The 15,686-nt window shown below is 38.8% G+C and overlaps 1 protein-coding gene across 1 annotated transcript in view; it reads left to right on the top strand.

The window, feature by feature from the left end:
- Window positions 1-9,875, top strand: part of Isoc1 (isochorismatase domain containing 1) — a 38,966-nt gene extending 29,091 nt beyond the window's left edge. Inside the window, exon 6 of the mRNA XM_048356961.1 lies at window positions 9,111-9,875. The gene's annotated coding sequence lies outside the window, so the exon portion shown is untranslated. The remainder of the gene's footprint in view (window positions 1-9,110) is intronic.
- Window positions 9,876-15,686: the final 5,811 nt, after the last annotated feature.

Below are 15,686 nucleotides of genomic sequence, written 5' to 3'. Positions count from 1 at the left end.
TCGCAAACAAAAAGTTGACATCTGCTATCTACAAGAGACCCCCCTTACAGCAAGGGACAAAAACAGGCTTCAAATGAAAGGATGGAGCAAGATCTACCAAGCAAATGCACCCACCAAAACGGCAGGTGTAGCCATTCTGATCTCAGACAAGCTGGACCTCTCTTTAAAGTCCACTCAAAAAGACAAAGAAGGACACTACATATTAATACAAGGAAAAATCCAGAATCAAGACATCACGGTGATAAATGTATACTCACCGAACAAAAGAGGCCCGACATATGTCAAGCAAATTCTCACAGAATTACAGAGCAAGATAGACGCAAACACAATCATAGTGGGTGACTTTAATACTCCTCTCTCTCCAAGAGACAGATCCAACACTCAGAGGATTACTAAGGGAGCTGAGGACCTAAATAACACCATTTCCCAAATGGATCTAACAGACCTATATAGAACCTTTCACTCTACAGAGACCCAATACACCTTCTTTTCAGCAGCCCATGGATCATATTCCAAAATAGACCACATCATAGCCCACACAAAGAACCTCAGCAAATACAAAAGTATTGACGTCATCCCATGTATTATATCTGATCACAGTGGATTAAAGGTAACCCTCAACAACAAAGGAAACCACAGACACTATACACACTCTTGGAGGCTAAACCCCATGCTGCTATCCACAGACCAAATTAAAGATGTGGCTTGGGCCACAGACCAAATTAAAGATGAAATCAACGAATTCATAAGCCACAATGACAAAGAAAACACATCACAAAGAAACCTATGGGACACAGCTAAGGCAGTACTGAGGGGCAAGATCATTGCACTCAGCACCCACATTAAAAGAATGGAAGCAGCGCAGGTGAATACCCTCACCATGAAACTAAAACAACTAGAGAAACAAGAAATGACAGAATCTAAAACGACTAGGAGGGGAGAGATCACAAAGATTAAAGAAGAGATAAATCTGATTGAAAATAGAAAGACCATTCAACAAATAAATAAGACTAAAAGCTGGTTCTTTGAGAAAATAAACAAAATTGACAGACCCCTTCCAAGACTCACAAAAAAAAGAAGAGAAGAGACTCATATACGTAAAATCAGGGACTCCACTGGAAAAATTACAACAAGTACACACGATATTCAAACAATCATAAGGAGCTATTTCCAAAACCTCTACTCAGCAAAAAACAATAATTTTACAGAAATGGATCAATTCTTAGGGAAGTACAAACTGTCCAAACTGAACCAAGAAGAAACAAATCAACTAAATAAACCAATAACTTATGGTGAGATACAGGAGGTAATCAAGAACCTCCCTACTAAGAAAAGCCCAGGCCCAGATGGATTCACCAACGAATTCTACAAAACCTTTAGTGAGGAGCTAATACCAATACTCCTCAAACTCTTCCACGAAATAGAAACAGAGGGAGAAATCCCAAACTCATTCTACGAAGCTAATATCATACTAATTCCCAAACCAGGCAAAGACCCAACAAAAAAAGAGAACTACAGACCAATATCACTAATGAACACAGACGCAAAGCTCCTCAATAAAATATTAGCTAACAGGATCCAGAAACTGATCAAGAAAATCATACATCATGACCAAGTAGGCTTCATCCCTCAGTCACAAGGATGGTTCAACATCCGTAAATCAATCAACGTAATTCACCACATAAACAGATCTAAAATTAAGAATTACATTGTTATCTCAGTCGATGCCAAAAAAGCCTTTGACAAAATACAACATCCATACCTATTAAAAGCTTTGGAGAGAACAGGAATAGATGGAACATTCCTCAAAACAATAAAAGCCATATACAACAGACCAACTGCTAATATCATATTAAATGGAGAGAAACTTAAATCATTCCCCCTAAACTCAGGAACAAGACAGGGATGCCCACTCTCCCCACTTCTGTTCAACATAGTGCTGGAATCCCTAGCCATAGCAATAAGGCAAGAGGAGGACATCAAAGGGATCCATATCGGCAAGGAAGAAATCAAGTTATCCCTATTCGCAGACGACATGATCTTATATCTGAAGGACCCAAAAAACTCAGTACCTAAACTCCTACACCTAATAAACCAATTTGGCAAAGTAGCAGGATACAAAATCAATCCACAAAAGTCAGCAGCTTTTCTGTACACCAGCAATAGACAAACAGAAAAGGAAACTATGGAAACAATTCCATTTACAGTAGCCAAAAAAAGAATAAAGTACCTAGGGATCAACTTAACCAAGGACGTGACGGACCTATTCAATGAAAACTACAAAAATCTAATAAGGGAAATCAAAGAAGACACAAGGAGATGGAAAGACCTCCCATGCTCATGGGTAGGCAGAATCAATATAGTGAAAATGGCCATATTGCCCAAATTGTTATACAAATTCAATGCAATACCTATCAAAATCCCAGCCACATTCTTCACTGAAATAGAGAAACCAATCCATAAATTCATATGGAACAGCAAAAAACCTAGAATAGCCAAAGCAATTCTAGGCAAAAAAAATAGTGCAGAAGGTATCACCATACCAGATTTCAAGCTCTACTACAAGGCAATCCTAACAAAAACAGCATGGTATTGGTATAAAAACAGATCGGAAGACCAGTGGATTAGAATTGAAGACCCAGAAATAAAACCGCACTCTTACAGCCAACTGATATTCGACAAAGGAGCTAAAGACATACAATGGAATAAACAGAGCCTCTTCAACTACTGGTGCTGGGAGAACTGGGCAGCCATATGCAGAAAACTCAAAGTAGACCCAAGCCTATCACCATGCACCAAGATCAACTCAAAATGGATCAAGGACCTCAATATCAGACCTGAATCCCTGAAACTACTGAAGGACAGAGTAGGAAAGACACTAGAACTTATAGGCACAGGAAGGAACTTCCTGAATAGAGTCCCAGGGACAAAACAAATAGGGGAAAGACTCAACAAATGGGACTACTACAAATTAAAAAGTTTCTGCACAGCTAAGGTCATAGCCACCAAAATAGAAAGATAGCCAACGATATGGGAAAGGATATTTACCAGCACAGCAACAGACAAAGGCCTGATATCTGTCATCTACAGAGAACTCAAAAAACTAAGCCCCTCCAAGCCCAATAAACCTATTAGGAAATGGGCAAAAGAGCTAAAGAGAGACTTCACAAGAGAAGATATAAAAATGGCAAAGAAACACATGAGGAAATGCTCAACATCCCTGCTAGTAAATGCAAATAAAAACAACCCTGAGATACCACCTCACCCCAGTTAGAATGGCCTATACTCTGAACTCAGGAAACAACAAATGCTGGAGGGGCTGTGGGGAAAGAGGAACCCTTCTCCATTGTTGGTGGGAGTGCAAATTAGTACAACCACTTTGGAGAACAGTATGGAGGTTTCTCAAAAAGCTCAATATAGACCTACCCTATGACCCAGCCATACCACTCCTAGGCATCTATCCTAAACAGCAAAACCCAAGATATCAAAAAGACATTTGTACTTCCATGTTTATCGCGGCACAATTCACAATAGCCAAAATATGGAAACAACCCAGATGCCCCTCCACAGACGAATGGATCCAAAAAAATATGGTACTTATACACAATGGAATACTACATAGCGATTAGGAATGGTGAAATATTGTTATTCGCAGGGAATGGTCAGAACTCGAACAAATAATGTTGAGTGAGACAAGCCTAGAACACAGAAAACAAAGGGGCATGATCTCCCTGATATATGACTGTTAACAAAGGGAGATGGAGAGACAGTAGAGACCAAGTCTATGAACACTGTATATGTGCTTGATACATTGTATATTGCATATGGGTCTACCTGACCTAGACAAGGGATGGAAAAACAGGTTGTAAGATATCACAAGAAATGTACACACTGCCCTACTATGTAACTGCACCCTCTTTGCACAACACCTTGTAAAAAAATTTATGTTCAATTAATAATAAAAAATATATATAAAAAAACTGTTTTGTGTTTGATCATTTGTTAAATAGTACTAGAAAACTAATACACTCTTTTGGGGCTTGTTGGGTTTGTTTTTTTTTTCCTTAATTTAGCAATCATTTTGCTTGGAGATAGCTGTCTGATTAAATACAGATGACTTCAGGTGTATATTACTGGGCCTCAGAGTTGGTAATTCAATATTTTCACCAAACTACCATCCATTTTTTTAAATTAAAATTTTTTTTTGCCAGTCCTGGGGCTTGGACTCAGGGCCTGAGCACTGTCCCTGGCTTCTTTTTGCTCAAGGCTAGCACTCTGCCACTTGAGCCACAGCGCCACTTCTGGCCGTTTTCTGTATATGTGGTGCTAGGGAATTGAACCCAGGGCCTCATGTATACAAGGCAAGCACTCTTGCCACTAGGCCATATCCCCAGCCCCTTGAAATTAATTTTTGTTAGAGAACTAGGCTTGATAATTTAAATGTTTTAATAGTAGCATAGGCACATCTGTTGTTAACAGGGAATGCCCACTTTTTTTTTTCCTTTTCCCCTTCCTTATTTTTCTTTGGGAGAAGAAGCTAGTCAAACAGCCTTTCTTTTTCTGCATAACTCCATACCATACCTTTAAACAATATGCCTATATAGGGCTTTATTTAATGTTTTAGATAATGTGTGTTCTCCCTGGAAGGTAAAGGTTTAGAACCTCTCATTTCATTCCATCTGTGCTTTACAGCTTGGTCTTCCATAATTAACAGTCATATTTTCACTTCTGATAGTTATGAGGCAGAATCTGCCTCTCCTGGTCTTTGTGGATTGTTGGTGGTCACTGAGGTCTGCAAAGCTTCCATTCCCACACTGAGCTCCTTGCTGCTGTCTTCTAGGTGTGGATTTCATATTCCTTCGCAAGCCCTAGAGATTCAGAGGATCAAGAAAATGTTCGCACAGGTGAATCCTGGCTCCAGAACAAAAAAAGAAACTACCTCCACAGAGAGGAATGCAATTAGCCGCTGATCTGTGCAAAACCAAAATTCTGTATAAATAAACTCAGTCTCTAGCCCTGCCAGTCTCCTGATGGCAGAAAAGACAGCTAGATATAGTCAATTCAGGACTCTTCAGGCTAATAAGAACTAAATGTGTAATCCACAGGCTTATTTTCTGACTGAAAAGTATGGTTTTATTCCCACATATCCATCCTCCTCAGGTTTCTGGTCACTGCTGTTGTGTAATATTTGAAAGAGAGCCCCTTGGTTCCCAACCTCCCCGTTTTCATAACTCACTCTTCTCCTTCTTAACCATAAATGCTTGGCTTTTTCTTAGCCATATTTAAACTTAGAAACTTAGGAAGACTTCAAAATGTCTTCTGCCCCAGTTGGGAGCCCAGGGAGACAGGCGTGGAGAGGAGGTGATGTTGGTGAAAGTGCTGGTCTCTGCAGGTTGCCTTTGCTGGGGACCCTGCTGACAGTTGAAGCCCAGATTCTCTGAGGCTCACTTGCATTAGCAGGAGGTTCTTCTAATCCTCTCTCCCTAAGTGCTTGATAGGAGTTTAACAAGAGAAATGAGGACGGCGAGAGAAGGAGGAACAAGAAGGGAAAGAGGTGATAATTGCAAGAAAGTGGAAGTCTAGATCTTCAGGGAAGGTCATTAGAAAGGGCAGGCTGAGGGCTGGGAATATGGCTTAGCGGAAGAGTGCTTGCCTGATATGCATGACACCTTGGGTTTGATTCCTCAGCACCACATAAGCAGAAAAGGCCAGATGTGGCACTGTGGCTCAAGTGGTAGAGTAGTTGCCTTGAGCAGAAAGAAGCCAGGGACAGTGCTCAGGCCCTGAGTGCAAGGCCCAGGACTGGCCAAAAAAAAAAAAAGAAAGAAAGAAAGAAAGGGCAGGCTGGAATTCTGATAGTAGTTGATACTGGAGTTAGGTAGAAATTCTTCTAGTGAATCTAAATTCTACTGGGGTTTTTTGCACCTGATTGAAAGAGATTATCAAAGATCATAATTATTTTAAATCGTCTGGTTATAAACTTTAGTCACATCCACAAAATACCTTCACAATAACACCTGGATTAGTATGTTAATGGCTGGGGATTTAGAGCTGAGCTAAGGTGACAGATAAAGCTGACCCTCAAAGGAATTACTCAACAGCAACCTCTGCCTGAGTGATTATTGTCTTAGAGGCTTTGAGCTGCTAGAACAAAGTACTATAAACTGGGTAGCTCATACACCGCAGAAACATATTGCGTATAATACTAAATGCTAGAAAGCCCAAGGTCCTAGGATATCTGTTGTGGTTCTGGTTTACATGGCAGCCGCAGGCAGTTTCCCGGAGCCTCTCCTATAAGGGCACTACCTCCATTCATGAGGGGCCCCGTGATTTAGCCAGTCTCAGAACCCCCAGCACCAAGTGTTCTCATGTTCATAGCTGCTGAACAGCATAGATATTTGGGGAAAGACAAAACGATTATGACCATGGCAAGCATTGTGACAGAAAACTAAACCTTCTTCTCCTGTGTTTTACAAGTCATTTTCTGTTCTGTGAAACATCTTCCATATTGGTCATGTTCACTTGTATAGCTTTTACCCCAACCAAGCAGTCACTTTTCACTTGTTTTTCTGGTTGTTGATGTTATCATTATTGTGTAGTTGTACAAAGGGGTTTCCATTCAACTAGTCAGTTTGAGTATACTACATCCTGATCAGTGCCACCCTTTGCAACATTCTCACCCTCCCTCCCAACTCCCCCACCCCCTCCATTGACCTGGTTCCATTTTCACATCTACACACTGAATATTATAACTGCGTTCTCTCCCCCTTCCTTTCTCCATTTGTCTCCTCCTCTTTGCTTCCTGGAATTTATTTTGTTAAGTGATGAATTACTTGTTCAAAGGAATTACATCATTGGAATCCTCCCAAGTGTACAGTATTTTAGTTAATATGCATGTGTATACATGCATATTACCCTGTATATATTTATATATTTGCTTATAATATTTATATAATGTAATACTTATAATGTAACTTTCACATATGAAAGAAACCACATCCTTTGTTTCTCTGGGCCTGACTTGACTTAACATAATTTTTTCCAAGTTCATCTGTTACCCTACAACAACATGATGTTCTCCCTGACTGATGAATAAAACATAAATGTGTGTATGCATACATATGCATGTATGTATGTATGTATATATATATATATATATATATATATATATATATATATTTCTCCTGATGCCCTCTGGTTATGATAGACTACACTCCCTCTGTCCCTCCTCCTTGTCTATTTTACTTATTCTGTTACGTATTGCTGCAGAACACATTATACATGATTTTTTGAGGCAGAGATTGACATGGGCTTTTCCTCCTATTCCGCTTCACCTCTCCTTACTCACTTGACAGTGCAGTGGGTGGCTGGCTGAGTCTTGAAGGTCAGAGCTAACTTCCTGACATGGCTGGGGCTGTGGAAGACTGGACAGCTGGGCTCAGCCAGCTTCCTCCCCTGGCCTTCCTTGCGTACTCTGTCTTGTGGGAGCTGGGGTTTCTCTGTGTGGTGTCTCAGCACTCCAGGGTACAGAAGCAGAGCCCATCCTTGTGAAGGTAAGGCCTAGACCTAGCACAACCCCATTTCCTGGATGTTGCAGTGGCTGCAGATTCAGGGGAATGCATACAGCCCCCAGATCTGGGTGCAAAAGTCTGGCCCTATGTAATCCCTACTGATCTCATATGTAGTATTCCTTCCTTTCTCCCATTGTTCAAGGCACACTCCAGCTTGGTTGCTGTTCCTGGAACAACTGCACACACGCCTGCCTTAGGATCCTGGAACTAGATAAGCTTGCTGTTGGTCTCTGTCTTCCAGAGGTACCCAGGCTCACTTTCTTCATACTTTCAACCTACTATCATGTCAGTGAGGAATCTTACACACTACCCTATGTAAAATGACATTCACCCTATTACCACATACACAACTCCCTGTTTTATTTTTTCCATACCCTTTAGTAATATTTAACACTTTTAAATACATCTCTATCTTTTCCATGCAAATTCCATGTACAAAGAATTTTTGTTTGCTTTGGTCTTTGCTGTATATGTATTCTCAGCTCCTAGAACTTGGACTTCCCATGATTGTTTAATAAAATAACTGTTTTGAGTGAATGAACTATTAGCTTGCTGGCCTTGGGGCCTAAGTTTTATTTCACACCAAAAATGCAATTTTTAATAGTCTTTCCCCCAAATACAGTTCTTTTTCAGTAACAAAGAGTATCTAATTATGGTTTCCCCTAAATATTCAATAGATCATAGGAAAAAAAGCTTTTCCTTCACATGCTATATATATTCATATATTTTTTCACATATATTTTCCTTCACAATTATATGAATTCATATATACTCATGTATGTAATATATTTCATGCATTATATATAATAGTAGAAAGATAATATTTCTGATTCTTTAAATTTCCCCCTTATGGTACTAGGTTCTTGTGCTAGTCAGAATAGAAAAGTGTACAAAGCTTTGGCATTCTTTGTTCTTTGATAGATAAGCATATGCAATTATTTGTAAGACCATCTACCGTGCACTCACAGAGTCATCAACACAAAGAAGAAAATTGTGCCAGTGGCTTACACCTGTAATCCTAAATACTCAGGGGCTGAAATCTGAGGATCAAGGTTGTAAGCCAGCCTAGGTAGGAAATTTCATAAGGCACTCATCTTTGATTAACCACCAAAAAGCCAGAAGTGGAGCTGTGGCTGAAGTGGCAGAGTGCTGGCCTTAAGCAAAAAAGTTCAGATACAGCACGCAAGCCCTGAGTTCAAGCCCCAGGACCATTGTGCATGTTAACACGTATGTGTGCACGCGTGTGCGTGCACGCAAACACACACACACAAACCAAGAAGAAAGTGAAGCAAATTGGCACATGAGTCTACTAACCTAGCTATTTGGATGCCTTGATTATGATCATTTTGTAACAATGAAGAAAAGGAGGAAGGAAACAAGAAACAGGATGCCACTAGGAGAATAAGATGAGCCTGTCGCCTACATCTCAATTAATTACCAACTTGTTTGCAGAAGTCTACAGGGGAAGAATGTATGCTTTGTAGCCTATTATATTGATAATATGTAACATTTACTTTCTGTCTGTGTTTTCTAGTGCAGAAAATAGCCAGCTTCCAGCACGACTGTCATATCTGAGGCTTTGTTTCTCGGTATAATTGTTAGTTATACAGTGCATCTGACTGCACAACTCGAGAAGTCACTGGGCTTCAGATTTGCTCATTGTTCTCACAGCTGCTTCCTCGTGTAATCACCCCTCCCACTGCAGACAGTCAGTCCAATATATGAGAAGCGAGGTGGGGTGTCTCAGAACCTGTAGTTACATTTACAAGGATCCATTGCTAATGTATATTGAGTGCTGGCAGCTTTGAATTGAGCTTCTGAAACATGCATATTGTGCCTTTAAAATAGCCTGTTTGGTAGCTCCAACTACAAATGTGGAAGGCCTTATGAATTTAAATAGATAACTATATCTAAAAGTAAAACTATTTTAACACTTCTAAGTGTCTAAAATGCATTCGCTTTACTGTCCGTAAAGTAAAAGGTCTTCAGCAACACAAAGGATGATGACACAAATTACTAACATTAGCAGTAATGGAAACATAAACTAGAGCCTGTTGAAATGCCCTGTGTGATTATAGTCAAATCAGTTACTGTAATGATAATCATGAATTTTCAAGCTCAAGTGAGACCATCAGGTCTGGGATTTGGTTCTGCTCTTCTTGGGAGTTAGCTGTTAGCCTGTTGCTGTTTCATGGGGGCTGCCAGTCAGATGGAAAACAAAGAATCAATTGTATTGTTCATTCACTGCAAACAGAAGGGAGCATGGGTGTACTTGCAGACTTCACCTTTCCCCCATATCCCAAAGGGCTGAGGTGTGTAAAGGCCGATGGAATGTTGCAATAGATGGAATGTTGCAATGGATTTTCAGCTGCTGTAGCCAGCAGTAAGCAAGCCTGTTCTTTTTGTCCAAAAGGAGCTTTATTTCTCAAGGTTTCCAGCTTTTAAAAAAAAAAAAAAGTCTTCAAAATGGCCTGAGTAAAAGAGCCTTCCCAGCTTTGAAGTGTTGGCACACTCAGCAACACAAGTAGTAGTTCAAGAAACCATGAGACCAGTCTCCCACAGGGAGGTCCAGGTACTGAAGCTGGAAAGAGTAGTCTCTGGCAAGGTTCTGGTTCTTATTCTTGCTCCTTCAGTGGTACTTTTGTTTGTGTGTATGCATATCTTGGGTCTTGAACTCAGAACCTGAGTGCTGTCCCTGAGCTTTGTTGCTCAAGGCTAGCACTCTACCACTTCATCCACAGCTCCATTTTTTAAGTCTCACAAACTTCCCTGCCTGGGCTGGTTTTGAACTGTGATCCTCAGATCTCACCTTCCTGAGTAGCTAGGATTATAGATGTAAGCCCTGGCACCTGGCTCACTTAGTCATTGTTGGCAGCCTTTCTGAGGCAACACCAAGCTTTCTCACATAGGAACTGAATTGATTGACAAGATTGTCTGTCCTTTGTGTAAAATGTTTCAGTGTTACACTCTTTTGAAAACTTCAAAATAATATATAAAGCTTGCCAGTGCTGAAGATTGGACAGGTAATACAAATATGGCTGACTGTCTTTGATAGATTCTTAGAAAAGAAAGTAAGTCATTCTAACTTATATGATGGCACCCTTTATCATCTAAACAGAAATACATTTTAGAAAATGAAAATGCAATTGTAAATGTATTGTTAAGGCATATTGCCTTGTTTTTAAAATTATGGTAGCCATAAAAAATCTGATTAGACAAGGCACAAATGTGAACATTTTTTGAAATTACTCTCTCAGAATGTTTGGTCTTCTTTAGGGATTTTTTTTTCCATTTAAGTAGTTATACAAAGGAGTTAACATTCAATAAAGCAGTTTATGAATATGATACATTTTGATCAATGTCACCCCTCTCATCAACCAATGGAAGTCCACTGCTTATTTTGCAGCAACATTTTATTCGTTTTTATTTTGATATTAGAATAATTTCTGTGATAAATAAAAATCTACCTAATAGCACTATGTTTAGGTGAGCTTGGTTGATTGATGCCTTTCAAAATCATTCAGCGTTTCCTGTTTAACTGTCAAAAATGTCTACTCTTATTGAAATCTGATAAAGATTTGAACGAAAGGTGGTTGGGTAGGAGAAATGTTAAATGATTTCCATGTACACCAAGTTGCCAAACTACAAAGCATATTTCTGGAAAAAGTTGACACTACCCATGAATGTCAAGTATTTCCCTCAAACAAAAGCCTAGTGCCATGTGTAGCATGGAAGGAAAGCTGCGAAGGGCTGTGTCATCAGCTTCCCTACAAGCTGTGTGGCTTTTAACTACTATCATTTGCTAAGGCAGCTCATGAATACCTATGCTAAGGATGTATCTGAAAATTTTACTGGGAAGACTGATTAGCCTTAGTAAATGATTGTGTATAGTCAGTTACTTCTGATGAAAGACAACTGGGGCATTCCTAGTCATGCCAAGTGACCTTGAATCCATGCACAGTCAGTGTTGCATAACCCAGTCCTCCCAAACCTAGTTGTTCCTAGGGCAAAGCAGATAACAGAAACAAGCAGGCTGGCCATGCCTCCTTCAGAGCAAAGCTCATATGCTTTCTAAAGAGCCAGATCAGCCCTGCTGAGCTCACCTGACAGACAGCTGCCACTGGGAATGAAGAGTCAGTGATGTCAGAGCTACCAAACACTCTGTACAAAATGAGAATCCTGACTTGGAGATTTCAGTCTGTGGGACAGAAGATGTAGCTAGCCCATCACTGCTTTTCATAAGTAGTGTGCCAATGAGTCTTTGCTATTGGGGTTCACAGAAGCTATCTGAGGCAATGGCTTTCACTTTTGCTATGCTTTAGAATCCCGAGGGATCTTTTAAATTAGTATATATTAATTGTACGAAGTAACAGGCTTCATTATTACATTTTTATTTATGTATATAAAGTGCTTTGATAGTGTTTTGTCTTCTTCCTATTGGCCACACCTATCTGCTTCTTCCCAACAGTCCCCTTCCTTTTCCTAATAGTCACCTCTTTCCTTCCTCCCTTCCTCCCTCCCTCCCTCCCTCCCTCCCTTCCTTCCTTCCTTCCTTCCTTCCTTCCTTCCTTCCTTCCTTCCTTCCTTCCTTCCTTCCTTCTTTTGCTGTTTTGGTGGTGGTGGTTGTGGAGCTTGAACTCAGGACCTAGACTCTGTCTCTGTGCTCTTTTTTTTTAATTAAATTTTATTGACAAGGTGTGCAAAGGGGGTACAGTTACATAATAAGGCAGTGAATACATTTCTTGTGATATCTTACACCCTCATTTTTCTTTCCCTTCCCTAGATCAGGTAGGCATATATACAATATCCAGTGTACCAAAATCATATACAGTAACCATGTAGGGTATGCCACAGGAAATTCACCTAGAACTTTAAAGATAACGTTAAAGATAACGTTAACAATAGAATCCTCCTGTGTCCTCTTAGAGTTGTTTTTGCTTATCCTCGTCTTATATGATCATGTGTACATAGCTGTTGAGCTATTGTGATCCACTGATAGGTCTATTCTAGACTTTTTTATGTTTAGTAGTTGTTTGGTTTTAGATACATAATGTAAAGTTTCTGACCCAAACATATGGAAATACTATTTGAAGTTTATTGTTTTGCAGACCTGGTTTCTACTATCCTCTGTGCTCTTTTGTTCAAGGCTAGCACTCTACCACTTTGCGCCACAGTACCACTTCTGGTTTTCTGGTGGTTAACTGGAAGTAAGTGTCTCACGGACTTTCCTGCCTGAGCTGGGTTTGAACTGTGATCCTCAGAGCTCAGCCTTCTGAGTATCTAGGATTAAAAGTATGAGCCATTAGTGCCTAGCCCTTTTACTTCTTTTTAACCTTTTTCTTTTTGCCTTTACTTTCCATATAATGAAGGGAAACATGCAGTATTTATCTTTCTGAATCTGCAGTATTTCATTTGCCATGTTCTCCATTTCCATACATTTTCCTGCAAATGATATAGTTTCATTCTTAAAGGCTGAATAACCACTCCATTGTGCATGCATTTGTGCACACACACTTACACATATACATGTGTGAGTATGTCTATATGTGTATGTATTTTGTATATGCATGTGCCACATTTTCTTTATACATTCATTTGTTGGGCACCTAGACTGATTCCATTACTTGACTATTGTGAATAGTGCCTCAACAAACATAAGTTTATATTTCTGCTGGCAAAGATAGTGGACATTTTTTAATGTATTTATTGACCATTTGTATTTCTTTTGAGAGGTCTTCAGTTTATTTGCCCATTTAGTATTTAAATTCTTGGAGTCCTTGTGTTTGATTTCCTTTTCTTTTCTAGTTAGTGAATAAAACTGATATGGAATTAATATCCAGAATATATAATGAATTCTTATAAAAAATTTTTCCTGCTGGTATTCTTTTTTTTTTTTTTTTTCCAATCACGAAGCTTGAGCTCAGGGCCCAAGAACTGTCCCTGAGTTTTTGTGTTCAAGGCTAGTACTCTACCACTTTGAGCCACAGCTCCATTTCCAGCTTTTTGGTAGTTAATTGGAGATCAGAGTCCCACCAACTTTCTTACCCAGGCTGGCTTTGAACCGTGATTCTCAGATCTCAGCCTCTTAAGTAGCTAGGATTACAGATGTGAGCCATCAGTGCCCAGTTGATATTCTTTCATTGCTTGTAGAACAGAATTTATTTTGTTTGTGTGTTTCTTCTTTTTTCATTTGTTTATTCATTTATTCACTTGTTAATTTTTCAGTATTGTGAATTAAACACATGCAAGATGAGCACACACTCAACCATTGAGCTGCAACCCAATACTCTTTTATTTCAATTTTTATTATCTTTAATTAGTTGTAGAAAGGAGTTAGCTTTCAACAAATCTGATCATGAATACATGCATCTTCATTCCTGTCATCCCTTTCAACATCTTCCCCATCCTTCCCAACCCTCCCTGTATTTTGTAATAAGGCTAAGATGGTAAGACATATTGAGAAACTGGATATATAGGTTTAAGCCTAGGAAAATTTCATGCAAAATTCAACCTTCAAAGTGACCTAATTTCCATCACAGATGAGATATTGAGGCGTAGACCTAACCTTCTTAGCTTATGAGTGATCTGCTCACTTGGGTCCTATATCTTGCTCACCAGATGCCCACAGCTTAAAAAAAAATTACCTGTGCATAGTTTTACAAAAGAGCACAAAGTAGTTTATGAATACAATATATCTTGATCAATGTCACCCCTTTCAACATTCTCACCGATCCCTTGCTACCCACCCCTTTCCTCACACTTCTTAATTTTGTAGGGTCTCCATTCATCACAGCCTGAGGTTTTTAAGTGGCCTATTTGGTAAATTCTGCTGTAAGATCCGGTTGCTTCAAATTCAGAAAAGCTGCACTAACACAGAGAAAGCCTCCTTGTTTATCACTGTTAAAATGTGGATTTATTCATCTCAAAATTATTTTTGAATTTGTATACTTATATTTCAAAAGAGCATATGCCATTTGAGAAAAAGACCTGAGGTTTCTTCTTTATGGATGCATAAAGAAACATCTATAGGTTCTGCTCTGTGTATTCAAAGGTGTTTGAATAGGATTTGTGTCTGGGAGAGAGATTGGTCTAAATAAATGCAGAAAAATTGCATTCCTCTGTGGAGGACTTTGCTAACCATGCCTAACTAATGGGACTTAATTTCACCCACTAACTTCATTGTTCACTTTATTATATATAGCTAGTCATAATCTGATTAAAGCCCAACGCAAGGTTAATATGTTTCTTTCTGACTGCATCTGTCTCTGATGATGTTTTCTGCAAGTTCCTTTACTCAACAATGATTTTTTTCATATTTTCAACATGTTGGATGAAATCTGAAGTTGCAAAGCATACCAAGAAATATTTCTAACTTAAGGTACTTACCTACTTGCCACAGAAATGTTAATCCATCTAAGAATTCAAAATCAGAATTTATAACATAATTCCTACTATTAATATTATATATAATAAATAATTCAGTTTTGCACTAAAATATTTAGCAAAGTGAAAATTATTTTATTAGCTTTGGTTATTCAAAAATGTTAATGGAGTTTGAGACTGCTTCAGTATATAGGTATGAAATGAAACAAATTTTATGACAATGATTTTCCCTTATCTGAAGGATGATATAGTTCTATTATTTCAGATTATTAAGAATAAAGAAAGTTTTACCTAAATTTGGGGGTAATACTTTTAGAAAAGTCTATACATTACCATCATAGCAATGTAGCTCATATACATTATTTTATCTAACTATCAAAACTGAAGTGGATATCCTTTTAAATTTTAGTTTTTAATCCACACAAATTGTATAGTGTAGGGTCTTAATCATATTAACATCATGAGTGTCAAAACCAATCTAAGATGTGTTACCTCACAGACTTAATATATTTTCATGGTAACACTTAAAATCTATGCTTATCAGGATTGAAAAGTATAGCACATTAGCATTAACTACATTCACTATGTTGTTAAATGAATCCCTTGAATTTATTCCTCCTTCCTAAGTGTAACTTCGTACGTGTGCCCAACATCTCTCCAATGCCCTTCCTGGAGGGAACACGTTCCCAGGTCCTTGTATCTGGGACATTTGTGCTCATATGTTTGACTTCT

This window comes from Perognathus longimembris, chromosome 11, assembly GCF_023159225.1.
Source record: "Perognathus longimembris pacificus isolate PPM17 chromosome 11, ASM2315922v1, whole genome shotgun sequence".
In the NCBI taxonomy this organism is placed as follows: Eukaryota; Metazoa; Chordata; class Mammalia; order Rodentia; family Heteromyidae; genus Perognathus; species Perognathus longimembris.
This window is presented reverse-complemented; position numbering and strand designations above follow the sequence as displayed.